The sequence below is a fragment of the Anabrus simplex genome, chromosome 6 (assembly GCF_040414725.1).
Source record: "Anabrus simplex isolate iqAnaSimp1 chromosome 6, ASM4041472v1, whole genome shotgun sequence".
In the NCBI taxonomy this organism is placed as follows: Eukaryota; Metazoa; Arthropoda; class Insecta; order Orthoptera; family Tettigoniidae; genus Anabrus; species Anabrus simplex.
In genome coordinates this window covers 21984314-21996314 of record NC_090270.1, presented here as the reverse complement: position 1 = coordinate 21996314, position 12001 = coordinate 21984314, and positions in this window count along the sequence as shown.

The following is a 12001-nucleotide window of genomic DNA, read 5'->3' as shown; positions in this document are numbered from 1 at the left end:
GGATGAATTACATTCAATACAATACTTTTGACACTGTATACAAAGGAACAGAAGACTTATATAAATGCTCAAATAGAGCAAACTTATAAATCCCATAATATATGCATATCCAAACTAAGATGTACTTACCAGCATTTTAATGACATATGAATTAAACATTAACCATCATATGTGATGTTTTTGTAGATATTTTGTATGTGTCAACTGAGGATGACCCCTTAGGGGTCGAAACCGGTACTGACCCTATTTACCAGTTTGGTAGTAAATAAAATAGTGTATTGATAAGGTGGTGATTCATATTATTTCTATATAGTGATACCAATCAATACGGATATGAAGCTTATAAATAATAAAAGGGCCACCCAAGCCGGACAGGTCAAAGGTGATAGGCCAGACTAAGAGGGATCCCCTGGTCCTCCAGGTTGGGGGTTGATCATGGGGCTAACAACCCTATATCGGAAAAACAACTCGTTACGAAACTCACAGACAAGAATAGCCGGACTGATGATAATGGTAAACGACCCATGCGAGGAAATGGAAGATGCAAACGGAAATATGATATGTATGTAGCAACCTGGAATGTACGAATCCTGAATAAACCAGGAGCCCTAGACAATCTAAAACAAGAAATGGAGAAATATAATATTGGAATAGCAGCAATTCAGGAAGTCAGATGGAAAGTTGTGTTTTTAGAAGTGGTAGATATACAGTTCTGCATAGTGGCGGAGCCAGAGGTACAATAAGGTACAATAGGTGGCACAGGCTTCCTAGTGGATGACAGATATAAGTCAGCAGTTTTGAATTTTAAACCTGTAAATGAAAGAATATGCACTCTAAGGATGAAGGCCCACTTTTTCAATATCACCCTTGTGTGTGTGTATGCACCTACAGAAGAGGCTGAGGATGAAGAGAAAGATATGTTCTATGGACAATTGGAACAAGAAATAGAATGCATCCCAAGAAAAGATGTAAAAATCATACTTGGAGATTTCAACGCTAAAGTGGGTAAGGAAGAAGCCTATAGGGAGACAGTTGGGAAGGAAAGTTTGCATGATGAGTCAAATGATAATGGACAGAGGCTAATTGATTTTGCCATGGGAAACTCGATGGTGGTGAAGAGTACATGGTTTCAGAGAAAGAATATACGGAAAGCCACTTGGTGTTCACCAGATGGTGTCACCTTTAATCAAATAGACCATGTAGTAATCGATAGGAGACATGCATCTGACATACTACAAGTTGACAGTTGTAGGGGAGCTGATTGTGATTCGGACCATTACTTGGTATGGGTAAAATACAGGCAACGTATTGCAACTTATAGATCTGCTAAGAAAGGGAAAGCTCCAAGGAGATATATGGTCTCAAAATTGAAAGATAAAGAAACTGCACAACTATATGAATGCAGGATGGAGAAGAAATTGGAGGCTAAACAACAAAGCTGGGCAGTGGAAAACATCGAAGGAAAGTGGATTTTATTGAGAGATGCATTGCAGGAAACTGCAGATGAAGTACTGGGAGTGGAGGTAAAGACTGAAAGGCAAGGATGGTTTGATGATGATTGCAGAAGAGCAGTTGAGAAAAGAAATGAAGCAAGGAAGAAAATGTTTAGCAGGAAAACAAGAACATGTGTAGAAGAATTTAGGAAGAAGAGGAAAGAGGCAGACAGAATTTGTAGGAGAAAGAGAGAGGCAGAGAGGAAATGGATTACAGATTTGGAGGAACAATATGATATGCAAGAAGTACGGAAGTTCTATGGGAAAATAAAGGACGTACAGAAAGGTTTTCAACCACATGCTGTATTCTGTAGAGGTAAAGAAGGAAACATGATTGGGGAAGAGACCGGATTCTTGACCGATGGGCGGAATACTTTAGTGAACTGTTGAATGTGGCTGCAGAGACGGTGAGATTGGAAGAAGAGGATGGGCAGCCTTGGCAGGATCCTAGCCTAGATTTAAAACCAGTGCCTGTACCATCTATAGAAGAAGTGAGGACGGCAATTAAGTACTTGAAGAATAATAAGGCTCCAGGAAGTGATAACATTTCAGTTGAGATGATTAAATACGGGGGTGAACAGTTGACGCAACTTGTTCACCAACTAATTGTGGAAGTTTGGGAAACAGAACAAATGCCAGAGCATTGGAGCTTAGCAATTATTTTTCCCATTCATAAGAAGAAAGATAAAGCAAAATGTGAAAATTATAGAGGTATAGCTTTGCTTAGTGTGGTTTATAAGGTCTTAGCCAAGGTTTTGTCTATGAGACTCACTCCACTGGTTGAGCAGATACTAGGAGACTACCAAAGTGGCTTTCGACAGGGTAGATCAACAACAGATCACATCTTCACTGTCAGGCAAATAATGGAGAAATGCTATGAATATAATGTGGATGTGCATCAGCTGTTTGTGGATTTTCGGCAGGCTTATGATAGTGTGAAGAGAAGGAAACTTTATCAAACAATGATGGACATGGAGTTCCCAACTAAATTGATAAGACTGGTACAAATGACCGTAACAGGTACTAAATGCATGGTTAAAATAGAAGGAAATCTTACTAAAGAGTTTGAAGTAAACCAAGGTTTGCGGCAAGGGGATGTGTTATCTACCTGCTCTTCAATGTGGTTTTGGAGCATGTGATGAGAAAGGTGGAGGTCAGTAATCCATGCGGTACGCTGTTCAACCGTGTAACACAGAATCTGGCTTATGCTGATGATGTTGATATGCTGTCTAGAAGATTGAAAGACCTAGAGGAAGGACTGGATAGATTAGAAAAGGAAGGAGGTGAAATGGGCCTAAGAGTGAATAATGCCAAAACTCATTACCTGTTTGCATCTAGGAGGACCGTAGTAAGGGAAGACAAGTGCATAAAATTAAATGTAATTAACAACGAGAGATGTGAAAAGTTTAAGTATTTAGGAGTGCTGGTGACAAAAGATAATGACATGAAAGAGGAAATAAAAGCGAGGATTGCTGCGGGCAATAGGGCTTACTTAGCTTTATTGAAAGTGTTTAGATCACGCAGCCTTGGTAGAAGATTAAAGTTGACAGTCTATCGAACAGTATTACGACCAGTGGTAACTTATGGCTCTGAAACATGGACAATGACCAAAGTAGATGCAGAACTGTTGAACAGATGGGAGAGAAAAATACTGAGAAAGATTTTTGGCCCAGTGAAGGAAGGGGAATTGTGGAAAATAAGGAAAAACAAGGAATTGGAAGAACTCTATGGGCATCCAAGTATCGTAACCAAAATAAAAAGCAACAGATTAAGGTGGTTGGGACACGTGGAGAGAATGCCAGATAATAGGGCTGTCAAGAAGATCTATAAGGGAAATCCAGGTAGTAGAAGAGGGAAAGGAAGACCCCGGAAAAGATGGCTGGATGATGTGGAGGAGGATTTAAGAAAGATGGGAATAAGAAGATGGAGGAGGCATGCAGAAGATCGTGAAGATTTGGCTACAATCGTCAGAGAGGCCAAGGCGCTGCAAGGGCTGTAGCGCCAAGGAGTAAGTAAGTAAGTAAGTAAGTAAGCAACACGTCTAAGGAGTTTAGAGCCTTATTTTAAATTCATCATATATTTTATGTTTTGTGCACATAGTTCATCCCAGATGCTTTTAATAACTTTGTCATTTGTGTATGTTTATACATTTGTTTTAGTCATTGGATGTGTTTGTACAATTTTGTATTATGGCTGATTATGGCCAGCCAAGGCTGAAACTAGTTCCTAGATTAGAAATCTAATGTAAACATTGCATAATATGAGTATTGAAAAGGTGGACCATTACAACATAAGTTTAGTTATTATTGCACCATTGTTCAGGTGCAAAATTGTCCTCGACTGGTAAATACTCCGTACTTCCCTTATGACATAAATAACAATTAGTCATGATTGAGGTATCTATATTTATTATTCCATTAGTACAGTTTATAATGTAAATGATACAATGTGATGGTGAAGGTAACAAAATTATCAAATTAATAAAAAATCACACTCACACACTGTTGGAAGACATCCTTATGATGATATGGGGAGGGGAGTGCCACAGGTTATACAAATACCTTACTGGAAGGAGAAAAAGTGAAAGAGATGAATTTTTACCTAGCTACACATATAATCACACCAATACGGTTTAAAAACTAATGTTGATGTTGAAATTACCTATCATTATCACATTTCAGTTTTGTCCTCGGTACGATATGTGGGGCTTACATGTTCAGATATGGCTACATCTTCATGACCACACAGTTCCGTATCTTACACTGTTTGGAAATGTACATTAAAACTTTGTTCACATCTGCTACATCAACTTAAAAATATCCTAATAAAATAACATTTTTCCCTTAAAAGCAAAACACTGTTGCCAACCAACTACTTGTATAAAGTATGCACCTTTTAACTTATGTTTTCAATCACAGATTAATCAAACAGTGTAAAATATATTACAAATACAATATATTATATATTCAACTCTCACAAGTTCTATATAAAAAAATCAAAGAACTTCTGAATGTTCTGTATAAGTTTCATGTACATTACATTACCATAGGGGGCAGCAATATCAAATACAATGTAGAGAAGTAGGCACATAAGAGCCTGGTGGGTTCTCAGTACACATGTACCCCACCAGGCACCCATGACTCAAGGCTAAAATACACTTAGTAAAGAAGGTTGAACTACGTGTACCAGAAACTTTTTGACATTTTCTGACCTAGTGCCTATGTAGCTCGGCTACAACAGTCAGGCAATGCCTCAGTTTCAATATATCATTATTTACATAAGTTACAAATACACACCATCCAAAGTTCTTACAAACTCGTCTTCCATGTTGCAAAGTCTCCTAATGTTATTGTCGGGGATACAGAAATTGTGAACAAGCATACAGTAATGTTCAAAATGTCTTTGTATTTCATTAACACAGCTGCTTGTTGTGGTTCTTTAGCATTGCAGACACCCCTGTTTCATTATTTCTTGTTAAGTACTACCACAATACTTAACACATCTAAAATTAAAGAATAATTATATGTGTCCTCTTTTCAAGTACGGCACAAACAAAGTAGTAATCTGTCCAACAGATAAAGTGAGGGTGGAAAAACAGTGTCTCACAAAAGTCATTTTTCATGCCATATGATAAGAAAAAACATTGATTAAGAAATGTATCACATGTTTAAATAATTCACCATCAAAATTTATTAACGAAACTTATCAGAAATGAAAGTTTCAGAACACTACACTACGTAAATAAGAGTAATATTTTAATATGTAGGCCAGTTGATTATAATCTATAGGTACGTTACATATGAATGATCAGTAGTCTTGCTGATTACATAAGTTGTATCTTAACTTCCAACTTGGATTGCAATTAACTGATAAAGCCATGAAGAGCAACTCTTCCTTCATCTTCGTTATGTTTACATAAATTTTCCTAACAGGATCAATCTGTCAAATAATTTAATACTCAGCCTTATAGATTCAAGAAGCAAACTTAGGTTTAGCTCATTGCAGAGGTACAAAATTATCTTCTTACTGTTAGAGATCAAAAGAAAGTAGTGAAGCCAAATTGGGAGGTGAACATCAATAATAATAATAATAATAATAATAATAATAATAATAATAATAATAATAATAATAATAATAATAATAATAATCCTACATTGTTTAGGTGATCTATGAACTATGTGATTTCAACTCTCTTGGCCCAGGATGCTAAATGTGTTGCTGGACATGGTGTACAGGTTCAGATGTCTACTATATATTTCAGCTGGACATGGTATGGTTCATGTACAGGTTCAGATGTCTACATATATTTCAGCTGGACATGGTATGGTTCATGTATAAGTTCAGATGTCTACTATATATTTCAGCTGGGCATGGTATGGTTCATGTACAGGTTCAGATGTCTACTATATATTTCAGCTGGGCATGGTATGGTTCATGTACAGGTTCAGATGTCTACTATATATTTCAGCTGGACATGGTATGGTTCATGTACAAGTTCAGATGTCTACATATATTTCAGCTGGACATGGTATGGTTCATGTACAGGTTCAGATGTCTACTATATATTTCAGCTGAACAGATTTTAATTTGGTCTAGACTTTTTAATGTTGAAAACATTTCTTTGCGGGCGAAGTAGGGGTCCCCATACTACAAAAAAAGCAATTTCCTCAATTGTGCCAGAAGTTGAAGGGCTAAAGGGCCCAGAAAGGTTTCAAATTGTGAGTCTTGGATAGTTCTATCAAAATCAAAAAAACAAATTTTGAAAATCACTTCCGGCCTAAATGCAGTCCCAGACAAACAGCCTAAAATCACTTGTTTCTTTACTCGTTTTCTTTTTGATTTAAATCCTGGCCAAATTAACTTATTTAAATACTTCTTTCTGTAATGTTTTCCTTGGTTCAATACCCCTCAGGAATTTTTTGATTTTTTGAAAAATGCCATACTGAATGCTGGTATAATGGTTAAATGAAACTCTGCATTGACTGACATTAGAGCTCATAGTGGTGCTTAAGAAAAACAATGCACTGACTCACATTAGCGCTCGTAGTGGTAGAAAAAGGGAAACTGTTAATCTAATTGACTGGATAGCAATGATTAGAAAAAGGATTGTAATTTTTAGGAATAAATAAAGAAAATATTCTCACACTTAATTATGTTTTATTTACCTAAAATTTGTTGCTCATATCCCCAGGATGTTTTCAACATTGAGTTGCTTGCCTGAAGGGTAGAACTGTGGATATTTGACCTCTTAAGTATACTTGACATAATATGTAGTGGCTTTGATATGTTAATCTTTGGTGATATTTTGTGGAATTGCTGTTCTCTTCCTTATTATTAAACAAACAACTTGCTCTGAGAACTTTGCTGTGACATATGATCTGATATATTAGATAGTATATCTCTTTATTACAATGTTCTTGTTATTATTAGAAGTAGGTATATAAGTAATGCATATTTATCTGCAGATTTTGTTGTCTTTATAGTGCTTATACTAACTGTAAAATGCTGACAAAATTTGAAATTTTGACTGTAGTTATTATTGGCTCAGCTAATTACTGAACCCACAAGACATACAACATCTTAAAAGATTACCTTTATGGGTATATATCCAAAGTATTCTGCACTTTCATACAAGGCAACTTAGGGTCTCTCTGGCATTGCTTCCATTTACTTGTACTGAGCTCCTAATTTTGATTATGTACTGTTAACATTTCCTTTCTGTCACCAAAGACATCAAGAAGCTAGCAATTGACTGTAAGGACTGGAAAAAAGTGGATGGAGTAATTTTTCTGGAAGTATACAGTCTACCTTGAGTCTTGAATCTTCACAAAGGACCTTTTGACAATGAGGATGTGTCTTGTGACCTTTCACTTAGTAACATGGCATTACACACTGTTATCCTCATTAGATTCTGTTCCCCATTTGGTGAGTATAAACAATGCCAACAAAGATGAAGGAAGAACCGATGAATTGCAAAGCTCAGTATGATAGTGATTATTTGCAGGTCCAGTTTTTGGACATACCATAGGATATGTTCCTCTCTGTTTATTATAGAATGACTGCTTGACCCATTGTTTTTGGAAATGTTTGTTCATACTTAACATATTCAATGTCCTAAGTGTTGCTTAGGAGAAAAGAGGCTGAATAAATCATCACCATGTTTTGAATTAAGCCGACTGCTTACCCAGACTTCAAAGTATTTCAACAACTTGCCTAGCAATAGTGTTTCATTTTCTGTTCCTTTAGTGTGAGAGTTATCTTCAAGACAACCTTTGAAATACTGCGAGGTAAGGCAGGGCAATAGGCTCATAATTACTGCCCTTAGACTCCCTCATAAACTACAGTCTCTCATGTTCTTTTCAACCAGACAAAGTAAAGCTGTAAATAAGCTGCTAAAAGATTCTTATTTATTACCAGCAATAGTGCAACATAAGAAATAACTAAATGGAATAACAAATATCAACAGACAACTCTTGGAAGAATGAAGAAAAAGCAAACAAAAACCATTTTGCTTAAGGTTATTACATCAAAAATTAAAAAATACAACCCTCCTCCTTTTACTTTTATTTGATATAGGGTATAGTGAGGCATGGTCAATGTGTGAAAATTTACTTATGCAAATTTTGTCTTGGAGAAAATATTATATTTAAATGCTTTGTAATTCAGTATTCTAACCATAACAACACAGCAGCTTATTTTCTGCTTGTGACTGACTTCCCATAATCAACTCTTATTCTTTTATGACCTGGACAGTATTAGGTTTGCAAGGCCTAAGAAGTCTTTCATTTTCATGCCCTTTGTCTTTCTTTGGCCAATATCTTCATTTTCTTGTAGTGTCGGACCTCTTCCATTTTTTCCCTCTGATTAGTTTTAATAGAGGATGGTTGATCAAAACAGTAATCAACACTATCTCTCTCCCACTTAGTGCTGAGGTTATCCAAGGGCCTCACGACCTGCTGTATGGAGATCACTTTGCTTAGCTCTGTCTTATATATAAAGCAGTATGTCTATCTGTCTGTCTGTTCCTTATATAAATCCATACCGTTCCACCAATTTGAACCAAATTTTGAACTTTTTAGGCCCCTGCAAGTAACCCCATGTACAAAAAATTTTAACAGCCCTCTCCATTCCCTAGATTTAGGGCCCTCTGGCACATTAACATAGGCTAATAGCTAATATAGACAAAATATCAAATTTCTCACACATGGATGAGACAAAGCTCATTTTAATACTCACGATTAGAAGAATACAACTTGGTAAGGGCTGATGGGCCCTGAAAATCATGTTTTAAGGGCCTAAAACAAACCCTTATGGAGATATTGGTATCACACTACCCCAATCGGATGGCAACGTCAGCTTTATGATTCTACAGTAGAATTTAGGCCTGGTGTTCAAAGTAGGCATGTGCATAAATGTAGGCTAGGCCAAGGAGAGATTCTGCTACATATATGACTGTCTGGAAAAAGCACTGTGGAGGCAAGCCACCCCTAGTGGTGGAGGTAGGGAGGGGGTGGCATATAAAAATAATAAAAAATAGTGTGGAATCTACAAAAATTCGCTTCACACATAATTAACAGGTAATAAAATACCTAAAACAATACAATCAATAAAATGCCTTGGCATCACCAGGTAATATAGTTAGTACTGTATATTTCTTCTTTTATTTAAAAATGTACTTTTTCCTATAATAATAATGGCATGTGGCCTTCGGAGTGGCCTAGTGCAGGTCTTTGGAGTTGAGTGTCTGTGACGATGGGGCCCTACCTATGAAGAAATCTGATGCTGAAGGCAGCACACACACACACCGAGCTCCTGAGGCATCGGAATTCACCAATGAAAGTTAAAATCCCTGACGTGGCTGGGAATCGAACACAGGACCCTTTGGAGCAAGGCTAGCATGCTAACTATTGAGCCGGACTACCTATAATTAGAGCCCTGTGCAGATATACAAAATAATATCCGCATCCGCTGTGCATTCGCACTTCCTTCATCCTTAACCGCATCTGCGAATTGTTATATTTAACTACAGTATACTACACCCAAGTTATTGAAACTGATAGATCTGTTAACATAATACAATAGGCCTGACACCTGGCAGAGAACCTCTGCAGTCACAGGTTTGTGAGAGACTTTCTCTTACGACAACTACCGACGTATTGATATTTGTTCTTTCCTTCCATTAATTGTGGGCAGGAGTCAGATAGGCTCAGGTCAGATTTACGGCTTTATGGTCTCAAGGTTCTTTATATAACACCATTCTCCCATACCACTGTCAAGGGTCACCTAATCACAAGCAAAAGTAAGAGTATACCTGAGTGAAAATCAATAAAGTCATTATTTAGAAATTATCAGTAAAATTATCTGCACTGCCATACAATTTGTATCTGCCAAGATACTATCTTTGCAGATATCCATGGATAAATCTGTGCAGGGCTCCACCTATAATGGGTGTAATGAAATCTGATTAAAATTTGTTAAATATACTGGTATAATTTCAGTATTCATTGATGATTCATTTGAGATGATTTACCAAAATGAATTAAGAATAAACCAATGATATGGAGAAAGAAACAGAGTTACATTTCATATTCTTATGAGATATAAATCAAGGAGTGAGGAGTGTTGTTTAGACAAGGCACAGTCCTGCCTCATACTTTGAAGTCTGTTGGTAACCTCGTCAACTTCAGATACAAACAGCTTTGAAGCAAATCAAAGGAACAGTGTGTTTGTTAACTGGTGCATATGATACAGTGAGTGTGTGTAATGTAGATAAATATAATGAAGTAATGTCAGAAGTTATTTACCTAAGCACAGAATGAAATAATGATCGCTTATTTGTATGTGAGATCATGGTTGTATTATTGTTGTGTTTTATTAGAAACTACGGATAGAAAATTTGCTTCAGTTGCATTGGTGGCTTTTTTTAATTTTATGAAATGATAAATATTGAAATCACCTGAGTGCAAAAATCACAGTCAAATTAATGGTGAGAAATGTAAGCAAAAAGCTATCATCAATTCATCCAGTTACTATGTCACCTCTGACCTAATGTTATGTCAGTCACCCAGTAGAACTGTAAAGAGAAAACAATTTGTAATATACGATAGGTATTTTGAATTTAGACACAAATAAGAAACAAAAAGAGGTGGGATTATCTTTAATGGCCAGATGCCCTTCCTGTCACCAACTGCATTAAAGGAGCTGATGAAGACGGAATGAATCATGATGAATGAAACTGAGTGAGGATGTGGAAGGAATCAGCTGTGGGCTATGAATAGGAACTGTCCCGGTATTTACATGGAAGTGTAAAATAGGAAACCAGTGAAAACCATTGTGAGGACAGCTGACGGTGAGATTGGAACCCACTCACCTTGGCTCCATAGCCCCTGCAAATTAACATGCTCGGCTACTTTGCTCAGTAACTGAATATCACAGGGGAATTGCATAGTATTTTGATCAGGTAATCAGTTTGACACCTGAGACTGCTGTAGTTTTTTCCACCAAAGTCTCCTCGGTCTCATTTATGGCTGCTGAGGTATGAGTGATGATATTTGGAGCACGAATCATATGTCTGGGTGTCACGAAAGGTGCAACTCTTCCTGCAAAAACGCTTTTGTGGCCTAGTGATGAAAACAATGGCAAATTACTTCACTACTCATCATGCCTTGTACACCTCATTATGGCAGTGCCATCAGTTCTTAAGGTATCCCTAGAACTGCATAACATTTGATTATGCTATTTGAGGATCCAAACAGCCTCAGGGTTGAAGACTTGGAACCATACAACCGTTATGGTAAAAGTACAAGTGTACTTCTCAAAGTCAATCACGATCATTGCCATCCTTCAGTGGAAATATTCTCATTGCTGATATCTTAACATCACCCTTTTCCGTAGAATACATCCACAGTATCCCCTGCCTACATCCAGAGGCTCTCAACTTTATCGTGACTACAAGTCCCTTAGCTCTCCATATTCCTCTTCACTTCCATCTGACCTCTCAAGGTCAACACTTGTGAGTCCGACAGCATTAGGTTTGCAAGTCCTAGCATTTCCTCTTCCTTTGGTGTCAATCTCTTCTTCACCCCCTGTGAGTGGGGGCAGTAGAACACATTCATGGTATCTCCTGCTTGTCGTAAGAGGCAACTACCGAGGGGGGGCCATAATTTCCCAAGCTGAGTCTCGCTTTGCCTCCACTTACTTGTGTCAGGCTCCTTAATTTTCCGTCCCTTTCTTTTGCTGATAACTTCACTGTTCAAAGTGTTGGTCCTTTTCTATTAGTGTTATATAGAGGATGGCTGTCCAGTTGTACTTCCTCTTAAAACAATAATCACCACCATCATCTTCTCTCTTCTCATTGGAGCCAAGAGGAGGATGGTTGTCTAATTGTACTTTCCTTGTACAGACTGTACTAATTCATCCTCTTGTGTAGTGTAAAGGTTAGTGCAGTTAGCTACCATCCCCAGTCCAGTCGGAAAATTAACTAATCAACCTGATGCAGTCTTTTTGAG